Source organism: Oryctolagus cuniculus, chromosome 1, assembly GCF_964237555.1.
Source record: "Oryctolagus cuniculus chromosome 1, mOryCun1.1, whole genome shotgun sequence".
Lineage (NCBI taxonomy): Eukaryota > Metazoa > Chordata > Mammalia > Lagomorpha > Leporidae > Oryctolagus > Oryctolagus cuniculus.
In genome coordinates this window covers 101,005,625-101,013,148 of record NC_091432.1, presented here as the reverse complement: position 1 = coordinate 101,013,148, position 7,524 = coordinate 101,005,625, and the positions used below count along the sequence as shown (strand labels likewise).

Genomic DNA, 7,524 nt, shown 5'->3' with positions numbered 1-7,524 from the left:
CTTGAAGCTGACAGATAAAGCAGAAACTGCTATTTATACTTAAGACCCTGGAATATAACCCTACTAAGATAATTGTAGCCCCTAGGATTGGAAAATGGGTTAGAGGCAGTAAAGAAAAGAAGAAATAATTTCTAGTTAACCTCAGCATTGGTCCTAGGCTATATCTAAATAAAAAGTGTCAAAAGTATTACACAAAGATATATATAGGTTTTAGGGAAAAATACACTTCAAACAACAACAAAAAGAACTCCAATGAAAGATAAAATACATGAATTGAAAGTAAATACAACATAAAACAACAATAAATACGTCCATTGTGCCAATAAATGCTGTGGGCTAAGTGACCTAATAAAGGGAAATGATTCTCATATTGACTTTTTCAGAGGGAGATACATCAAAAACACAAAAACAATTGGGTAACGAAACAGAGGTTTTAAACAACCAATAACACTGATCCTTCTAAAATGTGTTACACTGTTTTCCAGTAAGAGATCTAACTTCTTTCACAGTATCCACAGAACTACTACAAAATTAACAATCTGAAGGACACAAAAGAAGTTAAAAAGAAACAATAAATGTTAAATAACTAAAAAACACAAACAGTATATTCTGACTACATAGAGAGAAAACTAGAAATTAATAATAAAACTTTTTTTAACTTTTATTTAATGAATATAAATTTCCAAAGTACAGAATATTGATTACAATGGCTTCCCCCCATAACGTCCCTCCAACCCACAACCCTCCCCTTATCCACTCCCTCTCCCCTTCCATTTATATCAAGATTCATTTTCAATTCTCTTTATATACAGATCAGTTTAGCATACATTAAGTAAAGATTTCAACAGTTTGCTCCCACACAGAAACATAAAGTGAAAAATACTGTTTGAGTACTAGTTATAGCATTAGATGTCAATGTACAGCACACTAAGGACAAAGATCCTACATAAAGAGTAAGTGAACAGTGACTCCTGTTGTTGACTTAACAAATTGACACTCTTGTTTATGGCATCAATAATCATCCTAGGCTCTTGTCATGAGCTGCCAAGGCTATGGAAGCCCCCTGAGTTCACTGACTCTGATAATTTTTAGACAAGGCCATGGTCAAAGTGGAAGTTCTCTCCTCCCTTCAGAGAAAGGTACCTCCTTCTTTGATGACCCATTCTTTGCACTGGGATCTCACTCATGGAGATCTTTCATTTAGGTTTTTTCCCCCCAGAGTGTCTTGGCTTTCCATGCCTGAAATACTCTCATGGGCATTTCAGCCGGATCCACATGCCTTAAGGGCTGATTATGAGGCCAGAGTGCTGGTAGGACATTTGCCATTCTATGGGTCTGCTGTGTATCTCGCTTCCCATGTTGGATCATTCTCTCCCTTTTTTATTCTATCAGCTAGTATTTGCAGACACTATTCTTGTTTATGTGATCCCTTTGGTTCTTAGTCCTATCATTACCATCAATTGTGAACAGAAATTGATCACTGGGACTAGTGAGATGGCATTGGTACATGCCACCTCGATGGGATTGAATTCGAATCCCCTGGTATGTTTCTAACTCTACTGTTTGAGGTAAGTCAGCTTGAGCATGTCCCAAATTGCACATCTCTTCCCTCTCTTATTCCCACTCTTATATTTAACAGTGATCACTTTTCAGTTAAGTTTCAGCACTTAAGAAGAATTGTGTATTGATTACAGTATTCAACCAAAGGGGAAACTTGTTGAAGTGAAATGGACACCATGAGAAACAGTGACTTGATCAGCTCTTGTCCTGACGGTCAATGTACAATGTAATACTTTATCCAATAATAAAACTTTTAAAAAGTCCTTTCACCTGGAAATGTAAACAAATCAAAGACCTCACCCAGTCTTGTGCCATATAAGGGTAATTGTGGAATTTCTGAAAGCAATAATAAGTGATACAGTATATTATATTTAGAAAATAAAGGTAAAGTAAATGCTCAAGTAAAAGTTCATATCTTTTACATCACCAAAAGTCAAAAAATTGGTTAAATACTCAATCTACAAGTGAGGAAACAACAAAGACCAATCAACAAAAGGAGAATAAAGGAATATTAAGATAAAAGTAAAAATTAGTAAATTACAAAACAGAAGAACATTAACACTATGAAAGAAAAATGATGAAGAGTTATCTTTTGAAAAAATGTATAGTTAACTTTTTATAAAGTTTTTTTATTTATTTGAGAGGTTGAGTTACAGACAGTGAGAGAGAGAGAGAGAAGGGTCTTCCTTCCATTGGTTCACTCTCCAAATGGCTGTAATGGCTGGAGCTGCACGGATCGAAAGCCAGGAGCCAGGTCCTACTTCCTGGTCTCCCAAGTGGGTGCAGGGGCCCAAGCACGTGGGCCATCTTCTACTGCTTTCCCAGGCCACAGCAGAGAGCTGGATTTGAAAAGGAGCAGCCGGGACTAGAATCGGTGCCCATATGGGATGCTGCACTGCAGGCAGAGGGTTAACCTACTGCGCCACAGTACCAGCCCCAAGTTAACTTATTTTTGAGAAACAAATATGGGTAGAAAGCACAAATACAAAATAGACAAGACAAGCAAAAATAATCATCATAATAAAGCACTTAAAAAATCTACGTAGGGGCAGGCATTGTGACAGCAAGTTAGGCTGCCGCTTGTGATGCCAGCTATCTGTATGGGAGCTGGTTCATGTCCCACTTGCTCTACTTCCAAACCAAGATCCTACTAACAGCCTGGGAAAAGCAATGGATGATGGCCCAAATGTTTGAGTACCTGTCACCCCTGTGAGAGAACTAGATGAAGTTTTTGGCTCCTGGCTTCAGTCTGGCCCAGCCCTGGCCATTGCAACCATCTGGGGAGTGAACCAGCAGATGGAAGATCTCTATCTTTCTGTAACTCTGGCTTTCAAATAAGTAAATCTTTTTCAAAAAGCTATGTAATTAAATTAACACAAATTTATTCGAATGTGTAAAACTCTTGATGAAATAACTTCAGTAAAAATAAAAAGTTAAGGTAGGGGTGGGGCATTTGGAACACTGATTAAGATTTCACTTGTGATGCCATATTGGAATACCTGAGTTTTAATCCTGGCTCTGTTCCTCATTCCAGCTTCCTGCTAATGTACATTCTGGAAAGCAGCAAGTGATAACTCGAGTACTTCAGTACCTGCAACCCATGTGGTAACTTAAATAATTCCAGCAAATGGATAATCTCTCAAGAGCACACTCTAGTGCTTAAACAATGCCAATGCCGCAAACAACGACTTTGGCAAACCTGAAAGTAGGCTGCCATCTAGTGCTGAACTAGCAGCATTGAAAACGGGCTCAAAGAAAATAAGCAAATGGCTTAGAATTTCTGGAGAGTCAGGCACAAACAAAGCCAGATTATGAAGACTGATATACGTATTTAAGCCTTAATATGCATATGTCACTTTAGGCCAACAAACAACAAGTATTTTCATGGAAACATGAGGTCACCTAACAATATGACAGAAGCGAACCATGTAGTAACTGTTTAGTGTGAACTCTAGGACACATATGTTGTTTTAAAGAAATTCAAAAACTTAAAGAAAATACAGAGCAGTAATTCAGAACACTATCAGAGAAACTTACCAGAAATATTGAAATAATTTTTTTAAATCCTCGAGTTAAAAAGTATACTACATATAATGAAAAATGCACTAGAAGGTATAAATAGCAAAACAGTTCAATTGGGGGTAAAAATAGTTCAAAGTCAGATTATTTGACAATTCAGAAGAAAAAAAGAAAAGGAATGAAAAAGCTTACAGGAAGACTGTGCTTAAGATTAAATATTTGAGTTATCAGGGTTAAATAAGAGACTTCAAAATGCCACAGGGGTGAAATGCTTAATCAAAAATATAGTAGCAGAAAAGTCCCAAACCTAGAAGAAAATATAGCTATCTAGGTATAGCAAGGTTAAAGGTCACCAGTCAGATACAACTCAACCAAGCCAGCACCAAGACATATTACAAGTATTCACTAAGGTTAAAGACAGAAGATTCTCAAAACTGCAAGAGAAAACAAGCAAATAGTAAGCAAAGGTGTTCTGATTGACCTGATGGCAATCTTCTCTGCAGAAACCCTGCAGGACTGCAGGGAATAAGAATAAATATTCACAGTACTGAGGACAAAAAAACTGGCAAGCAGAAATATTATACCAATAAAAGTGATCATTTTGAATGAGGGCAAGGTAAAGTTATTTCCAAACAAAACCTGGGAAAAACTGTCACCATATGACCTATTGTACAAAAAAAAAACCAAAAAACTAAAGGGATGTCTTCAAATTCAAAGAAAGTAATGTTAATGAGTGGAATAAAACATCAGAGGACATAAGATTCATTGGCAAGAGTAACTAGACAGATACATTTAGAGTACTTCAATAGTGTAAAATTATGCATAAGCCAATACAGAAATATGTAAAATGAGCTATCAAAAATTCAAAGTGTAGGGAAGAACAGTGAGTGAGTGGAGAGTTTTTTAAATTATTATTTTGACTCTTTTCTTATCTTTACATCAATGTTAAGTTGCTATTTAAAAATAATTTGTTATAATCAAAAGGTTTTTTTACGCCTCAGAGTGACTATCAGGCCAAAATCTATAAGAGAAAAATCAAAATCACAAGGAAGGACCCAAGCATACTACTGGAGAAACATTAATTAAACCGCAAAGGAAAACTTTTAAAGAGGGAAAAAAGGGGGTGGTACTCTGGTGCTGTGGTGCAGTGGTTTAAGCCACGGAATGCAGCACCAGCATCCCATGTAGGTCACCAGTCTGAGCCCTGGCTATTCTGCTTCTTATCCAACTCCCTGCTAAAGCTCCCTGGAAGGCAGAAGAAGATGGCCCAAGAACTTGGGCCTCTGAACTCATGTGGAAGACTTCCACTCACGTGGAAGAAGCTCCTGCCTTCTGGCTTTGACCTTGCCCAGCCCCAGTCATTGCAGCCATTTGGGAGTGAACCAGCAGATAGAAGATCTCTCTCTCTCTCTCTCTCTGTCTGCCTCTCCTTTTGTAACTTTGCCCTCCAATAAATAAATAAATCTTTTAAAAAAAAGGAGAAAGAAAGTAACCACATAAAAATTAGAAAACAAGAAACAAAATGGCAGTGGTATCACCTAAGAGAAATTACCTTAAATGTAAATGGATTAAATTCTCCAATTAAAAGAGTAGTGGAATGGATTTGTTTTTAAAAGACCCAACTATATGCTACATACAAGAAAAATCACTTCACCTATAAAGACAGACAGACTAAAAATGAAGAGATAGAAAAAACTTCTCCTTGTAGGGAAGCTGACAACCACCCTATCTATGAGACTAGTGCTTGCAACAGAGGAGTTACAAATACAACCTTCTGAAGTTTCAGTTAGGGGCTTTGCTAATAATAGTGAGAAAAGAAGATGACCTTGTTTTGCTACAACTGGGACTGCAGCCAGCACTTTAATACCAAGGCCAATTCTGATGATGTATGCACATAATACAAAGGGATCCCAGTCTTTCACAATGGTATTGCTATAAGAGAAAAACAACTGATTTTACTGAAGTCTTAAGCATTGTGGGATGTGCCAAGGGTAAGCATAATATCCACCTGAGTCAGTCAAATCCTAAATCAAGACTAGTAAGAAGGAAGAACTATCAGAATTAAAACCCAAATTTCAACGCATATCACTCAAGCCCCTAAACTAAGAGAGGCAATAAAAAAGCCAAGCTCAAGTTACACAATGACAAATTTGAAATAAAAAATATATACATCTCTAAAAGAAGTGTTTGATAAACTCAAATTATCATCAGGGAATGAAAAAGATAAGGAAGAAGAAGGTGATGAAATTAACAATGAGCCCTTATGTAAAATGGAGAGTGTTCAAAGATACATCAGGGTCAGCGGGGTCTAGAAATGTCTCTGTATAATTCTAGAGTAACTATTTTTCTTCAAGGGATGACATATTGGAATTGTTATAGAAGAAAAGTGTGATTTTATCTTTTTATTTTTTACTATAGTAATTTTATTCATTCATTTATTCATTCACTTATTTGAGAAGTACAGTCACAGATGGAGAGAGGCAGACAGAAAGGTCTTCCATCCACTGGTTTATTTCCCAAATGGCCACAATGGCCAGAGCTGCGCTGATCTGAAGCCAGGAACTTCTTCCAGGTCTTCCACACAGGTGCTGGGGCTAAAGTGCATGGGCCATTCTCCACTGCTTTTCTAGGACATACCAGAGAGGTAGATTGAAAGAGGAGCAGCCAGGACATGAACCAGCACCCATTTGGCATGTTGGCACCACAGGAGAAGATTTAGCCTATTACACTACAAATCCAGCCCCACAAAATCTGTTTTTTATACTACCTTAGCCCAGGAGGGTTGTGCAACAGGAAACATATGCAGACTACAAAGGATGCTCATGAAAAAGTTGTTCCATGTAGACTTTCCTGACATCTGAGTGGGGATGAAGTCACATGTCAACAGACACTAAAAATTCACTTACAAACTTAGTTGAGTAGAAGCAAATAGTACAACGTTGAATACACACATTGTATTTGAAGGAAATAAGGGATTTCATCAAAATGTGAAATTATGGAATGTGACTGATGTGAAGTTACATAATTATGACTTAAAGATTGAGGTCACCATGAGAAAACCTGAACCTATGCAATGGGCAAGCCATGACTCTACCTACAACCAAACAGCAGGAAAAACAAGAAGATCATATCATAGACTGAGTGGGAGAGGAGAGAAAAAGAGCTATCGTCTATTTCAGAATTCTTAATAATTTGGTGAACTGGTGACTTGCTTATATGATCTATTACTTTTGTCATTAGGTTCTTAACACCCAAAATCAGTTTACCTTTTTGTGCCTCCTATCTTCCTTTTTAGTTACATAAGTGTTATTATTAATTTTCTACTGATAGCCAGTGCCGCAGCTCACTAGGCTAATCCTCCGCCTTGCGGCACCAGCACACCGGGTTCTAGTCCCGGTTGGGGCGCCGGATTCTGTCCCAGTTGCCCCTCTTCCAGGCCAGCTCTCTGCTGTGGCCCAGGAGTGCAGTGGAAGATGGCCCAAGTCCTTGGGCCCTGCACCCCGTGGGAGACCAGGATAAGTACCTGGCTCCTGCCATCGGATGAGCACAGTGCGCCGGCCGCAGCGCTCCAGCTGCGGCGGCCATTGGAGGGTGAACCAATGGCAAAAGGAAGACCTTTCTCTCTGTCTCTCTCTCTCACTGTCCACTCTGCCTGTCAAAAAAAAAATTTTTTTTCTACTGATAGAACCACAGTTTTGTACTATACTTGAAGCTACAAAATAATGAAAATAATTGTAATATTCTTAGTATAACATTCTGTTAAGCTTAGAAATATTAAAGAAAATGTGCTTCTTAACATCCATTATCTAATAATTAGTAAAGCAAGACTAATTATACTTAAGTAACTTAAAAATGAAAATAAAAGATGTATCTTCTAGCCCTACTAAAAAATATTCCATGAAAATTGAGTAAAAAGGAAAGTAGGAGTAGCTATGTCAAATAAAA

General features: G+C 37.7%; 1 pseudogene; it reads left to right on the top strand.

The window, feature by feature from the left end:
• Nucleotides 1-5,399: 5,399 nt before the first annotated feature.
• On the top strand, nucleotides 5,400-6,720 carry LOC100353894 (cysteine and histidine-rich domain-containing protein 1-like; annotated as a pseudogene).
• The last annotated feature ends 804 nt before the right edge of the window (nucleotides 6,721-7,524 follow it).